The 25764-nt window shown below is 50.2% G+C and overlaps 1 protein-coding gene and 1 long non-coding RNA gene across 2 annotated transcripts in view; one reads left to right on the top strand and one right to left on the bottom strand.

Moving 5' to 3' along the window:
- The window catches only part of RIPOR2 (RHO family interacting cell polarization regulator 2), a 117256-nt gene that overhangs the window by 77363 nt on the left and 14129 nt on the right, over positions 1-25764 (bottom strand). The gene's annotated exons all lie outside the window — the stretch shown is intronic.
- LOC115513511 lies at positions 14412-18759 on the top strand. The gene is made up of 3 exons (XR_003968722.1): positions 14412-14498; positions 18060-18064; positions 18749-18759. It is a non-coding gene; the product is annotated as an uncharacterized LOC115513511 (long non-coding RNA).

Raw genomic sequence — 25764 nt, 5'->3', positions numbered from 1 at the left:
AACAGGGAACAGATTTCCCTGGGACCACTTCACAGGACCTCAGACTCCTTACCGATCAAATCATTTCTTCAAGGGAAAAAAGAGAGGGGGAAGGACAGCAAGAGACTCAAGAGACATACCAACCAGATGCAATGTGTGGATCCTATTTTGACCATGATGACAAACCAACTGGGAAAAGGTCATTTTTGAGACACTCGGCACATTTTAATAGGAAGTAGATGTTAATAAGAAATATTGCTAATTATTTTGGTGTGAAATGGAATTAGGATTATGTGAGGAAATGTCCATACTTTTGAGATGCACACCAAAGGGTGGAGGAGTGAAATGACCTCAGGTCTAGATTTGCTTTAAAATGCTTCAACCACAATAACAAAAGGGAGAGAGGAAGTAGGTGTGGAAAATTCCTTTTTTAAATTTAATTTTATTTTAGAGAGGCAGAAAGAGAGATGGCGCACGAGCAGAGGAGAGGGACAGAGGGAGAGAGAGAGAATCTTAGGCAGGCTCCACACTGAGCCATGGGGCTGGATCCCATGGGGCTGGACCTTGGGATTACGACCTGATCTGAAATCAAGAATGGGACGCTCAGCAGACTGAGCCACCCAGGTGCCCCAGTAGCAGATGTGGAAAATTCTTAATAATTGTTGCAACTGGTGATGGGTATTCAGGAATTTGTTATACCATTTGCTCTATTAAGTCTATTTATTGAATATTTTAATAATTTGTTGGGTGTCTACTAGCCCAGTGCTGAAAAAAATGAGTCAATCCCAAGTAGCATGTGGGTATCAGGGCTCTCATCTCGCATAAAGCAGGCAAAGATGACTTCAGAGACAGTGATTCTTAACCTTTGCCCCCTTCCTGGAGCACTCTAGGACACAGTGCGTGAAAGAACGATGAGCGCAAGGTGGCTGCAGCGTGGGATAACCCCTGTGTTCTTCAGATCCGGGTGCAGATCAAGGTGAGGTCATTGAGAAGGGAGATGTGTCTGTTTTCTCTAGAAAGAAAAGGAGATTTTGTTTGGCCTGTTAATTTCATGGGTCTACTGTATTCTACTTCAAAGCAAACCAGAAGTCTATAATTTGACCACAATGAAGGTGAAATCAACTGGCTTCAGGTTCCAAACCCACCTAATTTTCCACTCCACTCAGGCCAACCTCTGGGTAGACACGAGAACTCCAAACTGGGACCACGTCTCTCAGGCAAGGAACAGGCTTGCAGAAAGGGGAGTTGTGTGGTCAGGGAGCCCCAGATTTTGCCTCTGTCCTCTGGCTCACGGGGAGAAGCTTGTGGGAGCACTCCGGGGCTTTTCCCTTAGAGCAGGCGGCAGAATGGGCAGAAACGAATGCGTGCTTCAAGCAAACCGGAGCATGGGACTGGGTAAGAAGAGCCACGCCAAAACAAAAACATGAAATAATCTCCGTGCGGGGAAGGCAGGCCGTCAAGCCAATCGACAGGGAGTTTCTCCAGCATGTGGAGCCTCTTTCCAAAGAACTGAGTGGCAGGTGCTAAACTGAGAAGACCTTAGAAAAAGTGACCCTTTGGAAATAAAAACAGAACGGTCCCTCTTCTGGTGGCTCCGCAGCTGTGTGTGTCTCCAGTATCGCCAAAGGGCCTCGGAGGGGAGATGGACGATTACATTTTACGTTTGCAGATTCCTCTTTTCCAAATGCTCTGACACCTCCTCCGTATCCTGATAGCGACCCTATCAGGCATGACAGTTATCATGATCCCAGTCGTCCAGGTAAGGAAACCAACCTGTACGCAACTGTTCCATTCTGGAACTAGAATCTGACTTTCTCCCTCCCAGATGTGTCTTGTGTCTACCCATCTCCATTTTCCTTCAGCGGAGAAGGCAGAATTCCTCCTCTAGTTTTCTTTGGCTGTTTCTCTTTTTTTAAATGTTTATTTATTTTGAGGGAGAGGGAGAGGGAGAGAGAGAACAAGTGTGCTTGTGCAGGGGAGGGGCAGAAAGAGAGCGAGAGAGAATATATCAAGCAGGATCCACACTGTCAACACAGAGCCTGATGCAGGGCTCGATCCCACAAACCGCGAGATTAGGACCCGAGCTGAAATCAAGAGTCAGATGCTTAATCAACTGAGCCACCCAGGCGCCCTCTTTGCGTGCTTCTTAATGTGACTTTCCATCGCCCTGGAGCGGAGGGTCATCAGTGTTCAGAAGGTCCCACAGTACTAATCAAGTACTCAGATGGCTGAGGAAGAATGGCTAATACTTGTCTATGACCCCCTTGCCTTGTATTTTCTTATTCTATAGCCAACCATTCCTACAATGAGGTGCTCATTATGGGTTGACAACACAGTACAATGATACTGACAGCATGTTAGACTCAACAAAAATAAATGAGCAATCTTTGCTACTCAAGGGAGATGCCCTCCCTGGATCTTATACTCTTGTGGTTAAGTCCAGGAAATCACGACCACTCTTAGGAACTCAGTCATTGTGTTTATTTGAAAACATCTGCTACGCTGAAATAAATATTTAACCTCCCTCCCAGCTCCTGTAACTTCCTATCAACATAACTATCAATAACCTCTAGAAAAAGCCTAATATACTGTAACATCTAATCTAGAAGTTCCCAAACTTGGCTGCAATTAGAGTCACCTGGAGAACTTTTATTTTCTTCTTCTTCTTTTTTTTTTTTTTTTTACCTGGAAAGCTTTTTAAAACTGTTATTCTCTCCAGAGATTTCGATTTAGTTTATCTGGGGTGGGGCCTGGGAATAGTTATCTTAAAAAAAAAAAAAATCTTCCCAGGGTTTAAATTTTCTCTGCACACAGTATGCAGCAATCACTGATCACATCTCCTTTCCATTCTTTTTTTAAAAAGATTTTTTTAATGTTTATTTTATTTTTGAGAGAGAGAGACAGAGGGGGGGGGAGGGAGGGAGGGAGGGAGAGAGAGAGAGAGAGAGAGAGATGGCATGAGCCGGGGAGGGGCAAAGAGAGAGGGAGACACAGAATCTGAAGCAGGCTCCGAGCTATCAGCACAGAGCCCGACGCGAGGCTCGAACTCATGAACTATGAGATTGTGACCTGAGCCGAAGTCAGATGCTTAACCGACTGAGCCACCCAGGCGTCCCTTTCCATTCTTTTAATATCCAAAAAAGTAAGTCATGCATGGGTCTCCAGTCATCTAATTCCAATTCTACTACACAAAATATTTGAAAAAGGCACTGTAAGTCTTCACTGGAAAAACAGCACAATTGTATCTTTATTTAATGGCAAAAAAAAAAAAAAAAAGAAAGAAAGAAAAAAGAAGAAAGAAAGGGAGAATGGTTCTGTGAATCGTAGGACTTAGAAAAACTTTGCCATTGTCGTGAAGACTTAAAAGTAAAGCCTTCTACCTCTGGGCTGTTGGGACTAAAGGACTCAGCCGGCCTGGGTTTGTGACCAGCAGCACCGCTTTGTGAGTACAGCTTTGACAGGTTGCTTGACCTCAGTGACCTCATCTGTAAAAAGGGGATGAAGAAAGGACAGAGCTCATAGGTTGCTGTGAATATTAAAGAGGTTTATGAATGTCAAATGCTTAGAACAGTGAATAAGCATTTGCTATTTTTATCGTTACAGTGATGAGAATGTATTATCAAGTCATTTTTAGTTTAATAAGGTCTAGGTTGAGACTCCCTCGTGCACCTCCCAGAGGAGAAGAGCTTCTCAGGAGTTGATTTCATGAGTTTCCTAATTTACCTAGGCACTCGTTTGTAAGTCCTGTGCATTCTCTAGTCTCTTGAAAGTTGAATTAGTAAACTGAGCTAGTGAGAGACTATGGAATATATGCAGAGGGGGACAAAAAATTGATTTTCCTATTTAAAACATGTAGTTGGTGAGGGTGGGGGGTGATGAGCGCCTGGCTGGCTCAGTTGACAAAGCATGGGACTCCTGATCTCGGGGTTGTAAGTTTGCGCCCTACGTTGGGGAGGGAGACTACTTAAAAATAAAATCTTTTAAAAAATACATTTGGTATTAAATATGGTGCAGGACCCTCGGATATTTTACCCCTGAGCAGGCAGTTTTAAAAGTTAAATTTCCGTGGTATGATTTGCTGGCGTTTTAGTCAACACCGTCCAGACAATCAGCCACTCTGAACATTTTCTTTTTTGAAGGATGTCATCCGCACTGTATGTTTCTCAAACCTCTTCGCAGACTTTGGAATCGAAAGTACAGAGAACACTGAGTGTGGGTGTTGAGTACAATTGAAGGGGATGAGCACAATTCAGAATGTGAACTAAGTGACGTCTTGCAAAAATGACACAAATTCACATACGAATGCATTTTGATCCCATGGAGGGATAGAATTTTCCTGTGCACCAAAAACACATCATTCGGCAGGATGGCTCTATTGTTTTTGTTAGCAATGCGGGCGTTCCAGCCCACGAGCAGACACCCTCCAACTGTTCAGCCTGGGGTATTTGGGGTGAAGAGGAGAGAGGACAACAGTGTGGTCAGGTGGCTAGACCCAGCCAGTCACCATATCCCAGCCCGCTGCCACCGTCCAGAGCTGGATTCCGGATTACGCTGTGTGCCATAATTAATATTCGCAGCAAGAGAGCACGGTATTAAATTTACAGTTATGTTTCCGTTAGTACTTCTGGAGTCAAGGAAAACAGTTTACACGAGAGCATTTGTCCCAGCAAAGCAGCAGACACGTAAATGCTGTGGTTGCAAGTATTCTGCATTTCCAGAGAGTGGACTCAAGCAATTTCATGCCATCGAAGTTCAAGCTTGACAGAGGGTCTCAAGTCTTACAGGATCTTAGGGAAGGCCATAGCCGTTGTCTTTGTGAGGGGTAGAGAGAAGCGGCAAGTAAGAACAAGGAAGTGGCAGGATCCAGAAGCTTGAACACACACACGGGCACACAAAGACACATCAAGTTGTGTGGTATGTGGTTCCAGAACCAGTCTATAGTCACACAACTGGTGTGCATCTCCTCCTTGGGACAATGACCTCTGTTTGGTTTCCTCTTCTGTAAAATGGGGATCATTACACCTATCTCTTAAAGTCCTTGTGAGCATTAAGGGACGTCAGACCTGTAAAGCAAAATGCCAGGCACGATGTGTGTACTCAGGTGAAACTGACGGCCATCACGATCATCACCATCATTGCCATCCTCATCAAAGTCAAGAATAAAGACACCAGCTGCCTTACCTAAACAATGAAAGTTTTATGTTCTCATGCTCTGATTTATTTTGAGAATCAGGTTGGTCTTGCTAGAGCCCCAAATCTCAAGTGGGAAATTCCGATACAGTAACAAGATTATTACGGACTTGCGACTCGGTTGTCCCCCGTGAGGGGTGCAGGGCCAAGCGGTGAGTCGTGCTCAACCGCCCCTGAAGACAAGATCTGATTAGGGCACGTGACTTTGCCCTAGAAAAGCAGGGTCACTGTTTTCCAAACAATACCAACTGAAGGCCAAGTATACATGTTCTTTTTCTCTTCATGAAGCGTCCTTAGGTTGCTCCTTGGCATCTTTAGTGGAACGCAGTGGAGGAATGAGAAAACAGTAGAGAAAACACACGAGGTGTCGCCTTTTGAATTTCACCGCAAGGCGTTGGTTCGTTGGTTTACCTAGCTCAGTTTAACCTCCTCTACCTATATCGGTTCCCACAAGGGAGTCCGCCCTCTGGGGAACCGCTGTGTTTTGTATGTCCGTTGTTCTGATAGCAGTAACTTCAGTGATCATCTACCACGGACCGCCTTTTGCCTGGAGTCAAGGAATTCGGAGCAAAGCCTGCGGCTCAGTTGGACGTGAACATTCACTTACAATACTGACGTTTGGCTCCGCCTTTTGGTACTTCTTCAGTTTTTAAGCTGCACGTTATTGTAGCCTGTCTCAAATTTTTGCAAAAGTCATAGAGTATAATTTTTCAAGCAGACGTTTACCAAGTCCTGTTCTTCTCTGAACGATTCTATACGAGTTTAAGCCGTCTATTGCTCGACAAAAGTCATGAGGATATTTCCATCCATGTCTACTCAATGCCTCACAATTTGTCCAGATGCTTTGTTTTAGTTTTTGGAAGCCACCGGATCCCAGGGGTTCAGAGGCAGTGTGGAAGCTAGTGATCCTGGCTATAAATCCCCCATCAGTGCTGACAAAGGAAATCATCATCATTCCCCCTGAATTATTCCCATAAAAGAAATTATACTCAGGGCCCGTCAAGATAACTTCCGTTGCACTGATTTGAAAAATGGGCGCTTCTGGAAAAGATGAACTGGGAGTTAAGTCAGTAAATTAAAGCTATTGTCCTGGGAATCATTCAAATCCAGTCAGTCCAAATCTGAGGACTCCATTTGGGATGCAAATCGAAGGGAAAAAAAAATATCCCCCGTTTAACAAAGCAACGCAAGTTGGCATATCACACACTGTGGTTACTGCTTTAAATCTTTTCTCCTAGAGAGAGAGAGAGAGAGAGAGAGAGAGAGAGAGAGAGAGAGAGAGAGGGGCAAATCGTGTAAGGATTAAGCAGACCTGACACGATTCATTTCTCTTTGACTGCAGGTAATTACCCCATATAATTCTCGTCCGCATAAATTAAAACTGCATGAATTAACAATAATGCTGTTTTCCTACATTCAGTAACTAAGACAAAAGTGATCGGGGACGCTTTACCCGTGGGTATGGATTAGACAATAGTCTTTATGAAAGGGGACGGATGATTCCTTTTTTCTCTGCTTTTTCTCTTTCCCTCCCCCTCAGAGCGGTTCAGATCTCTGAGGCATCGCGAGGGTCGGTCTCGCGCCCTGAGAAAGGAGGCTCGTCACTGACAACGGTGTAATCTACCAAGATGTACTGATCACTCAGAATGGTGTCTGTTTCATTTCTCCAGCAGAGCATCTATGCAGACTCACCGCTTACCTCGCTGGAATCGTGAACGCCACGGCTGCCTAATGTGAAACAGCTTCTCGGCGAATACAGCCGAATGGCGAGGAGTCTCATCAGTGCCTGGATGTCAGCTGAGAACCTTGGCCTGCAAACCGCCTGGACAGACTCTGAGTTACTGAGTTGCTGCTCTAAGCGATCGGGTAACCGGAGTGCAGTTCAGCCGGCTTCCCGAGGGTGCTGCTAACCGGCGGTTAATTTCTGTGGGAACTCTGAACTTGGGGGTCTTTGTGTATTTACATCCACAGCCACAGCCCAGACTCGGAAGCCAGACGCCCAGGTTGAAAACAGTGCTCTGCTCATACTAGTCTTGCTGGGCCTTATTTCTCTCATCTATACACCGGAGATGATAAGGGGAATGACCTCAGTTTATTATGAGGACTCAGGGAATTAATCCATGTGCCGGGCACACTGAAAATGCTACTAGGTGGTAGCTATTCTTATTAAGATGACTCTTATATAAAATGTTTTTCTTTAGATTGTTTCACAACCTAAGGGGGGCTTTCTGTCAACACGCAATATCACATACATGTACACGCATCTGTAAGTCAAGATTTGCATTTATTTAAAAAAATCGTGGGGCACCTGGGTGGCTCAATTGGTTGAGCGGCCAACTTCAGCTTAGGTCATGATCTCACGGTTCTCATGTTTGAGCCCCGCGTCGGGCTCTCTGCTGTCTTCTGATCCTCTGTCCTCCTCTCTCTCTGCCTCTCCCCTGCTTGTGTGTGCTCTTTCTCTCTCTCTCTCTCTCAAAAATAACAAACATTAAAAAAAAATTGCCATGACTTCAGACACTCCTGTGCCCAGGAAGGCCTGGCCTCTGTACCACATTCAGGATCACGTGATTTACCTACAGGGAGATGATGGAGGGAAGGTCCTTTTTGCCACGTGTAGAATCTATGTGCACAAGGTCTACCTGGGTCTATTTCCCCCCCCATTGGATTGTAAAGGATGAAACTAGTTCCTTAAGTGAAAAACTACACATTTTCAGTACCTCTAGGTCAATAACCATATATTCGCACATATGGAAGCATCTTGAGTTGATGCAGACCCTTCATCTCTTGCTTTGGCTATTTTCTTCCATCAAGGGAAAGAGCCATTTTGCAGTGATCAGAGCCAAAAAAAAAAAAAAAAAAAAAATTGCATCTGGAAAATATCTTATTGTGAAGAAACACACACTGAGGATCTTTTGAAAAAAGAAAACAAACAAAATAACAAACCCTTGAAAAAGGAACAGCACATGTCATTTCTATCCTATTTTAGGCCAAAGACCATTATGACAAAATTCAAAGGTCAAACTTTTTTCGAAATGTCATGGGAGCCTGAAACGAGAGCAGTTCCTGACCTTTCTGATGTCATTACAGGGGGCAGGTTTCCACTTGCAAAATAAAGTATCAAACTGAGAGCACTGGCCAGGTAACGAGAGACAATAATCAGACTTCGGGCTCCCAGTGAATTTGGTTTCAAATAGGCCACCTTTCGGTGACTGAAGGCGGCGGGCAGGCAGAACAAATCACCTCTCCCTCTCTCCAGCTTAACACCGATTTTGCTACAGAGGCTAGTTGAGCGGACATCCTGGGGCGGACAGACCCCCATGAGGGCGTGGGAACACTCAGTGCTGACCCAGCCCCGTCTGCACACGCACACTGTCATCTTGGACAAGCTGTTTCATCCTGAAGTTTTGTGTCCCAGTGTGGGGGGCCAGGAGCATTACTGGGAGTCCCGCTACATCACAGGGGGCTGGGGTTTAAGAGGGACACGATGATGAAAGCTGCTGAAAATTGCAAACATCCACAGAACATATGACGGTACCACTCAGATGAACGTATTACCATATTCTAGCATCAAGGGGGTCTTGAACTTGGACTTCAGGAACGGTAAACTTTAGGTATCAGGGAAGGAGGCGTGTGCAGAAAAGAAGTGGTAGGAAGCAAGAAAAAGAGAAAAAGAGAAGGCAGCCTGTGAGGAGCAGGGCCTCCAGCGTGGCGGACCGTACCTTGGGGACCAGGTCCCCAGGGCCCGCCGGCTACTGTTCCAGGTCTTGTCCACCTCCTCAGAGGTCGTTCCCCAATTTGAGGACGCTCCCCCCAGCACCTCTACTGGCCACATCGAGGCAGCTCTGCTTTAAAAAGAACTTATTTGGGGGCGCCTAGGTGGCTCAGTCGACTGAGCGTCTGACTTCGGCTCAGGTCATGATCTCGTGGTTCGTGGGTTCGAGCCCCGCGTCGGGCTCTGTGCTGACAGCTCGGAACCTGGCACCTGCTTCAGATTCTGTGCCTCCCTCTCTCCCTGCCCCTCCCCCACTCGCGCTCTGTCTCCCTCTGTCTCCCTCTGTCTCAAACATAAACAAACATCAGAAAAAAAATTTAAAAAGAACTTATTTGGATTCTTGCTCATTTACCTGCTGGCTTCGGCAGTTTGAAAACCCTCAGGGCTACCAGTCCCGTGCAAACAAACCAAAACGTTTGGCTAAAATGTGTATTCATTTTAAGAATGAGTTTCTTAGGCTGATCTCCTACAGGAGAAGGCGGCTTTAGATTTAGATATGCTTCTACCGACAACTCTCGTGTTATCTCCTCCGATTGAAGAAATGTGACAGGAATAACACGAGACGGTGTTCATTTTCTGCATCTGACTGTTTGGACCAACGTAGGAAGGGCGTGTTGGGTGGAGATACTGTTGAAGACCCTTTGGAACGTATAATGTGCCCTACAGAATGACCGTATACGGTTAAGAGTTAAGCTACAGAACATCGATATTTACCCCTAACACTGAGACACTTACGCACAATCTCTCCTTAATGCCACCCTGCCAACGATACATGACAAATCAGATAGTAACTTCTAGTATGGCGAACGGGCAACTATTCTGGTGCCTTTTCCTCCCCTCCCCCTCATGCTTTAATGGCTTAATAACATTTGTCAAGCTTCCTAAAAATCTCAGGCATCCACTTCTGTTCTGCCTCATGCCACAGTCCCTCAGAGCAGGACGGTAAGGAGTGCTGTGCCCCCGCCCCCCCCCCCCGGGCTTCCCGTGACTTCCCACAGCAGCTGCACTGAATATACATGACTGGCACTCGACATCACTCCAGCCTTTGAGTCAGATGCCTCCCGACTGAAGCTGGGAAGCACAAAGGCGCATTTCCCAGAACCCCCTGCAACTCGGCTCCCACACGTGATGCAAGGGGGCTTCCCCCGGGTGCACTTGCACGAGATTTGTAGGCAGTAGTGATGGGGACGCTGCAGGTATGTTTCCTGTGGCTGATGTAACAAATCACTACACATTTAGTGGCTTAAGACGACACACATTTATTCTTTTATAGTTTCAGAGGTCAGAAGTCTGACATGGGTCCTGCTGGCTAAGATCAAGGTTTCAGCACACGGTGTGCCCTTCGGGAGGCGCCAGGGGATTATCCATTTCCTTGCGTCTTCTGGCTTCTAGAGACCACCTACACTCCTTCTCCGTGGCCCCCGGCTTCATCTCTCTTATCGCCATGTTGAATCTCATCGCCACGTTGAATCTCATCGCCATGTTGAATCTCATCGCCACGTTGAATCTCATCGCCATGTTGAATCTCATCGCCATGTTGAATCTCTCTCATCCTGCCTCCACAGTCATGTGGCCACAGCTCCTCTTTTAGAGACCCATGTAATGGGACTGGGCCCACCTGGAGAATCCAGGGTAATCTCAAGGTGCTGGACTCAATTTACAGCTGCAAAGTGCCTTTTGCCACGTGAAGTAACACATTCACAGGTTCTGGGGAGCAGGATGTGGATATCTTCGGGGCGGGGAGCTTATTTGGCCGACTGTGCTGTACTTCTTCTCCTCTATGGTAACTACTGGTGACCACCCTCCTGGACCGTCTGGCTTTGCCGTGCTGCCTTCCCAACTGGCTGTTTCCTGGGCCGTGGCTGTGGCAGCCTCATTCGGGAGCTGGTGGCTTCTCAAGTGGGCGGGCAGCTTCTTGATGACGGATCAGGCAGGGGCTCCATTAGCGACCCAACGTTACCAGGTGGCTCGGCGTGTGACCCGGCAGCTCCGTAAGCCATGTTATTTTATATCCTTTCTGCCGAGTGGATCCTGTTGTCTGCAACTGAACCCAGACGCGTGGTCTCAGTGCTAGAACCTTGTGTGCGTCGCCCTCTCTCTTTCCTGAGCTCTGCTTATTTCTGAGGATGAAGCATCACCAAGACAACACGAAATCGGCTTAGCACCTGGGAAGGTAGGAATCATCCCAAAGTGGCTTCAAATGCTACCAGTAACCTTCTAAACAAAAGGTAAGGCATTGCCGCTCAAGGGTTAGCAGCTGGCAGTTGGCCTGGAGCCTTCGTGTACAGGAGTTAACCTTGAACCTCCGCATACAGCAGGGCACCTACTGTGTGTCACGTTAATCAGAAGGTAACCGGCGCAGTTAAGGCCAAGGCCACGTCACTCCAGGCCTTCGTATGTAGCAAAAAGTGGGGAACTCACAAGCTCCACTGGGAATAACCTCTTAGGAGTTGCACTAGCTCCACGAAACTGTCACTTCGAATTTATCCCTCCAGTTCGGAGAAGGGAAAAAGCATGTGCCCCTGGTGTTCGTCTGTGCTGTTGTGTTTATAAGGTGCCCTCCCCACCCCGCAGCAGGCTCCTGCCCTTGCCTCCCTTCCGAAACTCCTCCTAGAGGACAAGGACAGAAGGAAAGAAGCTCGAGGAGAATGGGGTCATTGTTCCTTCAGTTCCTTCCTGGACAATTTGCTTGAGAAGGAAGAGATCACCTCCAGGCTAGAGGTGAAGGCCAATGGCATTCAATTCAAAAGAGAAACGGCAGAAAGGAGAAGGAGTGACACCACACTGGCTTTCTGCGCGCAGGCTGCTTTTTGGAATGCTCAGCGCCGGCTTTGTTTCAGCATTTCTCGGCCTTATTAATAGCCCTGTTTCATAATTATTCCCATCTGACCTTCTCTGCCAGGCATGCCTCCGCACCGTCCCGAGCTTTCTTACTACCTTCAGTGTGGATCTTCAATCTGGGTCACGGGCAGTTGGTTAGTATTTGATGCCTGCCATTTGCTCCCCACGCATGCAAAGCCCCGAGGGCACAGGAACAAGGGAAACAGAGCCCCTGGGTCCTCAGGGAGCTCACAGTCTTTCCTTTTCCATCCCATTTGTCTGTATGCCTACACCAGGCTCGGGAACGAAATCTCCACCCGCTGCTCCCATCACAGCCTTCTTCTCCTCCCCTGACCTCATAGCCCTTATTTCTAGGATGACCGTGTAACTTATTGTCCAAACTGGAACACTTCTGAGCGAAAGAGGGTGCTATTAATAATTATGCTGCTGCGTCACAAGATGCGGACAGGGCAAACCAAGACGTGTGGACGGCACACTGCTCAACACGACTGGGTTCTTCCTACTTCTCTTCCAGACTGTGCACCCCCTGGAACCCACCTACAATCAATATCTTACACTTTTATACTGAATGCAAACTCTAGCTTCGGCCAGAGCCCAGAACAGTTGCTCAGTAAACAGGTGCTTAAATCGAAAAAAATTTAGCACTCCCCTACATTACGACGTAACACTGCGGACTTGGACTTCAAATCCACTCAGGAAATGAACATGACTGTTAATCACTCTATTATATTTTAGAATGCTGAACAGTGTGAAAAATATTCCTTTGTCTAAGACTCCCCCCTCCTTGCTCTAGCAGAGAGCGTGTTTTGATCTCGCGGAACACAACACAGACACGTTGCCCCTCATCTGCTTTCACTGTTAAAAAAAAAGCTAATTTCCTTTTTGATTAGTGTAACGAACGTGTGAAAATATTCAGTGTCACATAAACAATGCACAATAAAATAAATTGCCGTGGCTTCTTTTCCTGATGGTGTCCAGCGTTTCCAATGAGGGAGGGCAACCCAGCGTCGGGCCATGCGTCAAATGACCTTTTCTAGGGAGCCTGCGAAACTCTGGGGAAAACATCTATGATTTTTAGGGAACATTTCCAACAGAAGTGATGAGTGTACCGTGACCAAAGAAAACAGCAACAACAACAACTCCTGGCCATTCACGCCATTAACCCAGAGAGGAACCTGGTGGCCTCGGAGAGGAGATCCAGAGAGGGAAGCGGGCGTGCGGGTGTTTCCATATGAATTCACCGAAGATAAACGTGTCGAGCGATTCCGCTTAGCGGGAACTCGAAGGCTTCCGTGTACACAGTGGTGAGGTTTTCATTTTCAGGGGGAGAAAGCTGTCTCAAGAAACGATCAGGATATGATTTCACAAGCGGGGAGAAATGAATAAGCCAGAGGCGGGTTCCCTCCAGGGGACAGGGAAAGGCACACCATCGTTTTCCTTTCTGAACAGATCTTTCCAATAATCACACTGTGGGGTGTTTACGTGACAACTGCTTTAGGACACCATTCTGCACCCAGATTTGCCTTTGGGGAGCCAATTATGTGTGGCTGGTCTCTCCGTACCTCCTCTCCCCACCCCCACCCCCGATTCCCTTGTTTCATTGTCTGTTTTCAGCTGGTATTCTTTTCTGGTTGAATGGCCACAAACACAAGCTGTCCATCTCCTCCAGCTCCTGGAGTTCGGCTTGGCAGATGAAAATAACCTTGGTAAAGAAGCCGTTCAGAAGCACGAGGCCCTGCACAGGCCACCAGTGCAGAGGAAGCCCAAATGGAAAGTCAAATCTGTTGCCCCAAGGAGCACCCATCGTGTTAAATCACACGGACTTTCACTTCTACACCGCTTCCTCCCAAGAAAAGAAACTGGTTTTAGACTTCTTACTTCTTTCCAGAATGAAAACAAAACAGCTTTTTTATTCCCCCCGCCCCCCCTCCAACCCGCTGAATGCAGTGAACAGTAAAAGACAACACTGGTTTGCAAACCCTTCGGCCCAAGGGACCATTGTTTGCTTCCTGCAACCACTTACTATAAATCGTGCGGGCGGTTCCGCTCACTGTGCAGAACTGCCTTTGTCTGTGTTCTAGTCTCTTGACACTGAGGGATGAGCCAATAATCCGTGAATTAAACCAAAATATAACAGAGAGGTGACTTGGGTGCATTTGGAAGTCGGCGAGTGGTTGGTATCACAGCTGGGCAGGGGTTTTGCCATAGTAGGGATGTTTCCACTTAGTGACCTCAGATTCAGGGCAAGACGCCGGCAGTCACGGGCGGGACCCCAAGCCAACGGACTTCAATGCTAAAGAGTGGGATTTTTATGTGAGTTTAGCTACCCCCATGTATAGATATAAATACATAGCTCCCTCCAGGCCCCCTTGGCTTCTCTAGGTCACTTGTGAAAGGGGATAGGTCCCTTTTCTGCTGGAAATAATTTTACTTCGCGGCCCACAAAAGGAAGGAGAGCCATTTCTGGAATCTGTGTCTGGGTACTCAGAGTGCCATGCGAGTCCTCAGTGCATGCTTTCGGTTTTTCCCTGCCCGAGCTCAGTATTTCTTTATATTTATCCTAACGGTAAAATATTCAGAGCAAAATGTCATGTTGGAGTGTCAGAGACAGAAGCAATACTGATTGGGGGTCTTTTTGGAAAAGCCACGTACACAGCTTGTGTTTACTAAACACATTCTCCAACGTTCAGGTTTTCAGATGTTCGGACAGACACGTGTTTTACCTCCTGGGGGAAGAGCCCTAGCTTGGCAGGATCTGAAGTGAAGGGCAGGCCAGGCACCGGAGGCTTGACCCTGAGGGCTGGGCTGGGAGGTAGTGGTGAAGAGGGGGGAGGCCCTTTTCCCTAGCTGCTGTTACCCTGGCTGGACCCACCCCTGCAATTTGCTCCTACAGAAGGGGAATGGTTACTGGCTGCTTCCTAAGTAACCACTGGAGAATCGCCTGGCCATGCTGGTTCGTAGAGTTCACAGTGACGCCACCTGCTTGTGACAGCCGCTGAAACAGATAGATGGAAACAATGGGGGAAGCCGGTGGTTGGTAGCCGGGGAGCTCAAGAGTCTGGTCCAACAAGACTAGAGGAGCAAGAGGAAGCAGGCAGATAAGCCAATACTGGGGTGGGGGTGGAAAGGAGAGGAGGAACATTCTCAGAGCCAGAGAAACCTGACAGAAAACAAAAAGGAAGAAATGACCGTGTGTCAATCAGGTGACACGGGGGCAAATGCTGGCAGAAGCAGCCCGGCCCCAGCCCCGCAGAGAGGGCCAAGTGCAGTGTCTTTGGGAATGGGGGCAAGGGTCAGTCGCAGTCCTAGAACTTGAACCAAGGACAGGGATCTGAGCGTGTAAGAGGTGGCGGCAGGAGGAAAGGCAGCCCGACGTGATTTCTCACACTGTCCTGACGGTCCCCCGCCCCCAATCAAAAGCTTCAACGTTTCCGCTCGGTCATTCGAGCAACACGTGGGTACCTCTGGGACAAGAGCCTTCGAGGCCGCCAGTGCCTTCTCTGAGACCCTCCCCCCCGCCTCCCTCGCCCGGCTCTCTGGGTTTTCCACCTGCTCTCCGCCCCCCGGGGAGCTGCCCCTTCGCACTGGGGACTCGCAGCGCGCGCTTCTGGCCTCGTAACATCTGGGTGGCTTCCGCCTGCGCAATTTCAGGCAGCGCCCGCTCCCTTACACGTGAGCTCTTCTCTCTCTGCTCCCTACCCCCCTGGGGAGGGGACAGGAGGCTACAGTGTCGCCGGTAACAGAGTCGCACTTGCTCTTCTCCTGACCCCTCCCAGGCCACGGGCACTTGCAGGGCGCTCCCGGTCCTCAGGTGCACCGCCCTTCCCCCCATCTTTGCAGACACAGGTCGGCCGCCGCGCTCGCCTCTTCTCCCGTTTGTCACCTCGCCCACCCGCGCCCTCCCCACCCGGGCAAGGGGATTTCAGACACGCGGGGAGGAGGCTGGGTCATAGCCGGGCTCAACCCCGGCAGCCTCGGGACAAGTTCAGGCGCTGGACACCGAGATCCCAGCCCCGAGCGGGACTCAGAGCGCCGGAAGTCGCTGGGTGACAGCGGGCCGCGGGACCCGCCCGAGGGCGTCCGCGCCCGCACCCCCGGAAGCCTCTCCCCCGCCCCCCCGCTCGTCCGGCCGTGCGCCCCCCCCCCCACCCCGCTCCAGGAACGCCCCGGGACCCGGGGCACTGCCGCGGGCTCCTCACCGTCCCCGCGGCCAGTCCTCCGCTCCCCCCGGGCGCCCCTCGGCTCCGCCCGCAGGGGTGCGCGTGCCCCTGTTCGCTCGGCAACTTCGCGCCCCTCCCCTGCGGGCAGCCGACACGCGGACCCTCCCGGGCGCACGGACCTCAGCCGGGCTGCAGGCAGACCCAGCAGCCGGAAAGAACCCGCGAGAGGTGCACATACCTAAAGACGGAGGCTCCTTGTCATGACCGGGGGACCCGGGGCTCTCGGGCGTGTGTAAGGGCCTCCGGCCGACGCGACGCCCCGAGCCGCGCTCGCCCCGCGGGGGTGCGGGGACAAAGGGCCGCGGGGAGCAGCGGGGACCCTGCGCGCAGACCCCAGCCGCCCTCCCGCGTCCGCTCCCGGCAGCTGCGGCGAGGGGTGCGCGACGCTGGCGGAGCCGAGCGCGCGGGCGGAGGGGAGGGGGGGGCGGGGAGCCGGCGCAGGGGAGGCGCGGCCGCGGGCCCGGCGGCGTCGGCGGAGCGGGGAGGGGGCCGGGGGAGACAGCTGCTCGACAGTCGCTCGGGCCGGCTCCGCCAGGCTGCGCTTTGCTACCCGCCTGCGGCCGATGGCGGGCGCTCGGGGGAGCCAGCCGGCTGCAGAGTGCACGGGGGCGAGAGGGCAGGGGAGGCCGAGGCGAGCGAAGACCCCTCCAGCTCACCTTTGGGGATTTGGGAGAGAGGCTGTGCCTGGAAAACGCGCGGGGGGGGGGGGGCGGCAGCGGCGGTGGGTGTGTGTGTGTGTGTGTGTGTGCGCGCGCGCGTGTGTGTGGTGGGGGGTGGGGGTGGGGTGAAGTTGGTTGCTCAAGGTGAGAGTTGTGTTGGAAAGCCCCCCAGGGGAGGTCGGCCTTGGGTGGGCACTGCCCTAGGCTTGTTTTCGTAGACAGATCCTGTAATGGTGGGGAGAAACGGTTTTTATTTTGTTTTGCTGGATTTGACCTTTGGGAAACACACTCCCATTTTGGAGTGGGAACTCTAGGAGACTGGGAGTCTCTAAGGCCCCAGAGATGAGGTCTCTGCCACCTGCTTAAACAGGGAACGTCTGCTGTGCTTCAGTTTCCTCTTCCGTAAAGCCACCACCGTCCTGTACAAACTGTGGCTTTAGGATACGTGAAATAGAACAGCACCGCCAGCCCCAGCTTGGGATTTGGTAACTTTGTGAGGGAGCTAGTGAGACTGGATGAGCTTTGTGGCGCCTGGGTGGCTCAGTTGGTCAAGCTTCCCACTTCGGCTCAGGTCATGATCTCTGGGTCTGTGGGTTCGAGCCCCGCCTGGGGCTCTGGGCTGACCGCTCAGAGCCTGGAGCCTGCTTCGGATTCTGTGTCTCTCTCTCTCCCCCTGCATGTTCTTGCTCAGTCTGTCGCTCAAAAACAAAGAAACATTAAAAAATTAAAAAAAAAAAAAAGGAATCCATGCGCTTAGACAATGAGCAAGAGGGAACATTCCAGAAGACTGTGTCAACACCAGAACACCTATATCCAGTTGTGGTAAGGAGACTGCATATTCGCAGGCCCGGAATAGGAACAGCCAAAAACACAGCCCGATCAGCTAATCACAACCCACCGAAGGATACGATAGAAGCAGAGGGTGCCGGATGCCTAGAAAGGCCACCAGGGGCAAGCACTGGTCGCCGCGTCTCTGCTTTAGACCGGGAAGGGCAGTGAGTGCCGTGACGTCTGAGCCTTTGGTTTTTCAAGACACCACCTCTCTTTGCCCTTCTTTTGACTTAACAAAATACTTTCTGACAGCACTCAGTCTTCCCACACGGGCGCCCCTTCAGAGGAGAAAACGTGTGCACCACATGACGGGAACGTTCCAGTCTGCATGGCCAGCTAGTCTTTGTATGTTTTCAATAGTGGTATTCTTTTCTTTTTAAATTTTTTATTAAAAATCTTTTAAAAAAATGTTTATTTAATTTTGAGACAATGCGAGAGACAGAGCGCGAGCAGGGGAGGGGCACACAGAGGGAGACACGGACTCCGAAGCAGGCTCCAGGCTCCGAGCTGTCAGCACAGAGCCCGATGCGGGGCTCGAACTCACGAACCGTGAGATCATGACCTGAGCTGAAGTCAGACACTCAACTGACTGAGCCACTCGGGCGCCCCCCCCCCCTTTTTTTTTAAGTTTATTTATTTATCTTCAGAGAAGGAGAGGCAGGGCGGGGCACAGAGAGAAGGAGAGAGAATCCCAAGGAGATTGTATGCTGTCAGCACAGAGCCCGACACAGGGCTTGAACTCATGAACCGTTAGATCGCGACCTGAGCTGAAACCCAAAGTTGGATACTTATCTGGCTGAGCCCCCCGGGCGCCCCTTAATATTGGTCTTCTGGTCAATAGGAAAGTCCTTCGTGAAGTTGGTTGACTTGAGCCAGTCCTTACTATGCTGAACACTCCAGTTCATTGACGGGCTTCTTCTATCCTTGGCTTCGGAATGGGTACTTCACAGTATCATTTATTCCTGACTATAATTCTGCAGTAGGCATTATTACTCTCACTTCATGGATGGGAAAACCAAGATTCAAGAGCATTAATGTGACTTGTCCAGGGTGGTGTTTTAAACAGCGATGTTTGTGACAATTTGTTATACGGCAGCAGATGACCAACACAGAAAGAGCAGTCTATTAAAATATGAATATGTTGTGGTCACTCTCCTGCTTAAAACCCTGTATTCCCCATTTCGTAGGGTAAATCCCAACTGCATACAAATGCTCCCAAGTCCTTGCAGCCTGGGGTCCCCCCCCCCCTTACTAAGCTCCAGCCACAAGGACTTTCTTTCAGTTCGGTAAACAAGCCCGAGCCACTGCTCAGAGAGGTCTTCCTTGCCCGCCCACGTCTCTAAGTATATCCTTCCCTCCACTTATTCTTTTTTCAAAATCCTCTTTTTTTTTTAGCACTAATTATAAATTGTAATGGTCTGATTTGCCTTTTTGCTCGTTTCTTGTCTCTCTTTCCCCGGCCTGTGAGATCATATGGACGGAGAGCATTTCTGTCTTAGGTGCCGTATCCCCAGCACAGGGCAAGAGCTCGGTACCTTCCTCCCATTCTGGAGCACTCCTTCTTCTTGGTGGGTCCTTCTATTTCCCTTGTGAACCCCGCCCTCCCCGGCAGCCTCTATCCATCTTTGTAATCTTTGCCCCTGTCCCCATATGGGAAACTCATCAAGATTCAGTTTAAACAGTCCACTCTGTTTCTGCTTTTCCCGGGTCCCTTGTCCCCCTTTCCTGCTGTCCTCACCACAGAACTGTCACAACACCTTAGATCTTAGCATCCCTGGACATGCAGTGCCCCTTGTACCTTCGGTTGTAGCTATTTGTGTAGTGTCTGATGCTTCCAGACATTTCTGCATTTACCTCACTCTGGACAAGAACACCTGGAGAGGAGCACAGAGGTGCAGTAGGAATTTGGGGAGAAAGGGGTAAAGAGCTATTGCACGTTAGCCTCGGTGCTGATAGGGCTATGCGGTGGGGGGCGAATACCCACCCTTGGGGATGGTAGACTTCTCATCTCCCCCCCATACTCGTCCGCTCCTGCTGCCGTAACAAAATCCCACGGACCGGGGGGCTTAAAGGACAGACATTTATTTCCCCACAGCGCTGGGGGCTGGAAGTCCAAGATCAAGGTTCTGGCTGATGTGGTTTCTGGGGAGGACTCCCTTCCCCACTTGCCGAAGGCCATCTTCTCCCTCCGTCTCTCCTCAGTGCGTGTGCAGAGACAGCAGTGAGCTGTCTGGTGTCTCCTGCACGAGGACACTCGTCCTCGTGCATCGGGCTCCACCCTCACGACCTTATTTCCCTTCAACTACTTCCTTACTCCAAATACAGCCAGACTGGGAGCGAGGGCTTCAACATGGGAATCTGGGGGAACACAAATGTCCAGTCCACGACACCCCCTTCCCAACTCCCTGCCTTCCTGATGAGGCACGGGGCGGTTGTAGACGTCATACAAATTTTATGGGGGTGGGGGGGAGCGGGCGGAGGATGAAAAGAAGGATCGGCATTGTCTCACTCGAGCCGACAACAATTCCTTTTTCTATTACTGTCCCCATTTGAAAGATAAGAACGCTGATGCTCTGACAGGTTGAGAAAGTAACATGGTGGCGGTCACAAAGGTGGGGCTGCTACTCACAGTCAGAGGTGATACACACTTGGCGCTCTGCGTGCTCTAGGACATTCTACTCCCCACCCCGGTTTCCCCCTTTGGGTTTGGGTATGTTGCTGGGGCTTGGGTGTGCGGGTGGGGGCAGGGCTGGGCACATTCAGAGCTAGAGGCCAGGGGACTGGGAGAGGCACGGAGGGACTGGGCAGCACAGGTCTACACAAGCAGGACACAATCCTTAGCGGAGTATCTAGTGCGAATCCCAGAGCCCAAGGGCACATAACCAGATCGAGTCCGCACCAGGACCAAGGTCTCCCGGTGCGTAGTCCAGCCACCTTCACACTCCCTCTCCAATCACTGCCCCTGCTGTGGTCACTCCAGGGTTCATTCCTGGGTGGTTATTTCCCCTGTCTCCCCACTCTCTCTGTTAGAACACCACCTCCTTCTTCCTGGGATCCCTATGATAGCCTAACCAGGATGCTTCTATCTCAAGACGTCACTGATGCAAGCGTTCAGAGACTCCTTGGTTGAGCCCTTGTAAGTTCGTCCAGGGACACAGCGACTCCCAGAGCTGGTCCGGCACTGGGGTGGGGATATTAGAGAAAACTCTGCTAGTTGTGGGACTTTACATCACTCTTTCCTGCCAGTGGAGAGACATGGTTCTCCTAGGGGAGAAAGAGTTTGACACAGACACCCCCCTCCCCTCCACTGATGTCAGTCCTAACTGAAAACACCCCAAGGTACCAGAGAGAGCTGTTGTTTCAACTAAGGGCAGGAGACACGGAGGGGGACACGAAGGTAACCCCATCTCGTGGAGCGGGGCATGAGGACACTGTAAATAACTGGGGTGGGTGTTATGAGAGAGGAAGGAGTACGGATGCTATGGGAACAGCGATTATTTCTGGTTCCATAAAACAGGGCGTTTGAACTTCAGCAGTACTGACAGGGGTCTCTTTCAATCACTGAATTTTATCCCGCTTTTCCCTCATGGGCATTGGTCCAAGCCAGGCTTGGGTTGGGGAATGGCATTGGCCCGGCCAGCCTGGGGGTTCTTTCTGCCATCAGTCCATCCTCGTAAACACACAGTTCCTTAGGGAAAGCAGAGGAGCATCTAAAAGGCAACCAACTTATTTTCCGGACTTAACGATTCAGATATTTAATACAGAACTTGGAGCACACCCAGAGACCCGCTGGGGCCACGAAGCGACACTGATGGAAGGCGTCGGAGATTCCGTGACGTCTAGTGACCCCTCTCCATTTACACTCCTCTATATTCCTTCTGCCCATGATGCTAGTGCATTCTGGCTTCTCCTCTTGGTCCAGGGGGTAGCCAGATACACGTGAGATCTAAACTCTCTTCATAAATGTGGTGCTTAGTATCCATGTGGACAGCAGATCTAACATCCTGATTTCGGAATTCCTTCTCTACTCTTCTGACCTTCCTCCATAGGCATCCGACCACCCAAGTGCATGGCCAGATCATGGCTTGGAAGGCTGCCAGCCCTAAGATTCTTGAACCCCTTCCTTATACTGTAACTCTCTTACCCCCTGCCTTGCTCACATCTGCTGAATTCTTCATTTGCTGCTCTGATCAATCTTTCTGTATTCCTTTTTGTTTTTCATTTGCTAACTTAGGAAGTGCATGAGAAGCACTGTGGGGAGGAGTTTAAAGTGCAGATTTTCGAGTTACCCTCTCTCCCGTGCCAATTTAGTCATTAAAAAAATTTTTTTTAACGTTTATTTATTTTTGAGAGACTGAGAGAAAGAGCAGGCGTGGGGGAGGGGCAGAGAGAGAGAGAGAGAGAGAGAGAGAGAGAGACAGACAGAATTTGAAGCAGGCTCTAAGCTCTGTGGGGCTCAAACTCATGAGCCGTGAGATCACGCACGACCTGAGCCAAAGTCAGATATTTAACCGACTGAACCACCCAGGAGCCCCTCCAATTTAGTCATTTTAACAGGCGCACGGACAACTCTGGTGCCGTTGTCTCAGAAGGCACTGTTCTGGATAAGACCCAAGCAGGTGCCCGGTGCACTTGGCACTATAGTGTGGTTCTGGAAGCTTCTTCAATACGCCCCACCACCCTTAGGGCACTGCTGGCCCTGAGTTTGGCTCTTCCAGCTATGCTCTGTGTCCAAGGAACAGCCCTGTAGAGAGTCTCGGACTTGGTGACACTTAGGTTCTATTTTGGTTCTGCCAACAGAAAGCTCAGGGCAGATCTTGACCTTTGAAATCTCAGTGTCCTCACCTGTCGAATGAAGGGTTTGCCAAGTGTCCTTTCGGCTCTGACATTTGACATTTTCTGCTGCCACAGTTTTTGCTCGAATTTCCCACTGCCTGGAAATTCTCTGCTGAGAATCACCCATCGCTTTTTCTCTGACCTTTGATGTTTGTCTCTAGAAATCCTGCCTCCCCTACGAAGCTCCGTTCACACACCGCCTCCTTCGTGGAGCCTTCCCTGGCCCGCCATGCTGTCCCTGCATTCTCCTGGAAGTACGGTGGCCCGTGAGCACAGACCCAGTCACATAATTTCTTTCCGTTACAGATCTTTGGTCCGCTTCTCCTCATTAGTGCCTATGTCCCTTGATGTCGGGAACCGTGCTGCTTTCAGTAGTGGAAGCTTTGTATTAACGGGTGTAGAGGACAGTCAGTAAACACCGACTGCGGAATGACAGCATAGCATGGGCCCTGCTGGCTTTCGTCACCGTTTCCCCCGGAAAAGAGCATAATATGCCCGCATCGATTGATGCCAGAACTATACCTACAGAAGCACGCTTCAGCTCGACAGATGACAGCCGGGTCCTGCTGACTGCTTTCTGAACTGCGGAGAGCAAGACCCCATTTTCCTTTGCCCGTGTCTGGTACTGATGATAAGGTTCTCAAGGGAGCAGACGTCTCAGGCTGTGGTTTCCTCACCATTGTCACACGTATCTGCTTGCACAATGGGAAACGTGTTTGGCCAACGTCCTTAGCGTTTGAGTGCGTCCCAGGAATGAATGTCTCAGGGGTGCTGAAATCAGGCCTATGCACTTGGGCATCTGATCGCGACCCTCCACCCACCTCCACCCCTGCCTCTAGCTTCCACACCAGGTGACCTGGAAGGCGATGTGGGTAGGAGGTAGTGAGCAGAATGTTTCCCGGCAAGAAACAAAATGTGCCCTAAATGTAGCCAACAATCCCCTTCTATCCAGAAATTTGAGATTAGATGCTCAGACATTATGTTACAGCGGGACGTAATTCTCTGCTGTAATATCATTTGGATTAAAAATTTTTTAAAAATATCTATTTCATTTTTGAGAGGGACACAGAGACAGAGCATGAGTGGGAGAGGGGTGGAGAGAGAGACAGAGATCCAGGCTGTCAGCACACAGCAGGATGTGGGGCTCGAACCCATGAACGGAGTTCATGAACGGAGCCAAAGTCAGACGCTTAACTGACTGAGCCACCCAGACGCCCCCGTTATAATACCATTTGGACCAGCAGTTACCAATTTTTTGGTCTCAGGACCTATTACACAATAACATAATCTAGACTAGTCATTTTATACTTTACATAATATGTATGTATATGTGAGCTATATACATATATGTATATGTATGTATACACACACACACACACACGTGTGTGTGTGTGTGCACATAACATAATCTAGGCCAAATCCCTTTACGTTTAACAAAATTATTGAGAGTGGTGCCTGGCTGGCTCAGTAGGTAAAGCATCTGACTCTTGATCTCTCAGGGACATGAGTTCAAGCCCCACGTTGGGTGTGGAGCCTACTTAAAAAAAAATTACGGAGGACCTTAGGGAGCTTATGAAAGAGTGTTGGGAAACATTAGGGGTCCTCAGACCGCATATTGAGAAGCTCTGATCTACCCTGACCAACATTTTGGCAGAATGTTAACTTTGCAAATTCCTAGAGCCACAAATACTTTAACACTGAAGGTAAACAGTATACATTTAATTCACTAAATGTTATTGCACAAAGATGTTAAACTATAAAATAATTTTAAAATGGCTGCAGAAGTGATTGGAAACCATCAGCACTTATGTGTAGACATAATGCTAGGCGTTTGATATGGGAGCTTTCTTGAGGGTTCTAAATGGACTCACTTTATAGTAAATCTGCCCCCTTTTCCTCATTAGCAGGGGAGCAATAAAAGAAGAGGTTTGTCCTTAAGGTTCTCCAAGGTGATTTATTTATTTACCTATTGTAAATAGGTAAATACCTATCCCAAGCAGGCTCTGCATTGACAGAGACGGGGCTGGAACCCACAAACCATGAGATGATGACCTAAGCCCAAAACAGGAGTCAGCCACTTAACCAACCACCCAGGCACCCCTCAAATTCTTCCTTCTGCAGATCACTCGTTTAGTTGTTTTCATGTCCCTTTCCATTTTAGGCCACTGTTGCACAAGACCCTGTTCAATCCCTTTCCTTCTTACCGCCCCAGTTATGCAAAACACCTTCCCAGACGTCAGTCCCTCCCTGATTTGAAGAGCGAGACTGTTGACGTCAGGAGGGGACTTCAGGAGGCAGCACAGGCCGGGAAGCCACGTTATTGAACGCTCTGTAAAGCCTCACCATTATCACGGACATTACCTGGGAGTCCAGTTCGGTCTGAACCAGGTCCCTGTGAGCTGAAGCGAGCGGTCACCACTCCTGGAGCGCTGGTAGAGCGAGCTGCAGCGTGTGGGACAGCGGGGGACGCAGGAGAAAACCCCGAGGACCAGGCAGGTGCTCTAGACCCCGCTCGTGGGTTCCCAGCTGCCGGGCGGGAAGGCCTGTGTTCCTTCCTCCAGGCCTGGAAACCATTCGCCACCCTTGCTAGCTTCCGGGTCCACGCCTCTGTCCTTCCTACGTCACCGTTTCACAGACTACACCCCCCACCCCAACGCACATTTTACCCAAAATCAGGATCATCCCCCACCCCCCACCCGGTTTCATCTTGCAGAGGTGAGAGTGGAAATCCGACTCCCCAGGCACAGCTGGCTCAACCCATAGAACCTTCTTTGGCAGCAGGAACCCGGCCTGGCCCCGTGTCCCCGCTTCCCTTCTTTGCTCACACTCAATCCACGGCTCCAGCGGCTGTGGATGGGGGCTGTGACGCCAGGACAGAGCGCTGTCCCCCTCCATAATTAGCCAGGCAGCAAGGCTGCTGCAATGTCCCTCCGTTGACAGTGCTCTTGAACCGAATAAATTATTCACGCCACCAAAGTGTAATTGGCTGCCACGTTCAAAATAGGTCATTCACACTCAGGCTGCTGGAGGCGAAGATTTCGCGGCGATGGCAGCAAATCCGAGCGCTTAGGTTTAAGCAAATCTCCAGAGAAAGTGGCTTCTCCAAGCAACCCCCCCCCCCCCGTTACATATCTTTCATCAAATCCTGGTGACGTTCATTAGCGGCAGCGCGAAGAGGCTGAAACAGCTATCTGCAGGCAGGCTGGGGTGCCCGGGGTGCGGGGTGGGGGTGGAAGGCTTTGTTCAGCCTCTTCCTGCGCCGACACTTTCTCCGTGAGCCTCAAGGGGCTCCTTGGGGAAAAGCAATGTGAACACGGGCTCGTGTTTGTTCTTTGCGCCCAAGACGGTGGCCAAGTGAGAAGGAGGACGTAACCGCTGGGCACCAGCAGGTTTTAGAAGCGTGAATGTACGTGCACAGGCCTGTCTGAGGAGTGCC

The sequence above is a fragment of the Lynx canadensis genome, chromosome B2 (genome assembly GCF_007474595.2).
Source record: "Lynx canadensis isolate LIC74 chromosome B2, mLynCan4.pri.v2, whole genome shotgun sequence".
Lineage (NCBI taxonomy): Eukaryota > Metazoa > Chordata > Mammalia > Carnivora > Felidae > Lynx > Lynx canadensis.
The sequence above is the reverse complement of the archived record's forward strand: the minus strand, read 5'-3'. Positions and strand labels throughout refer to the sequence as shown.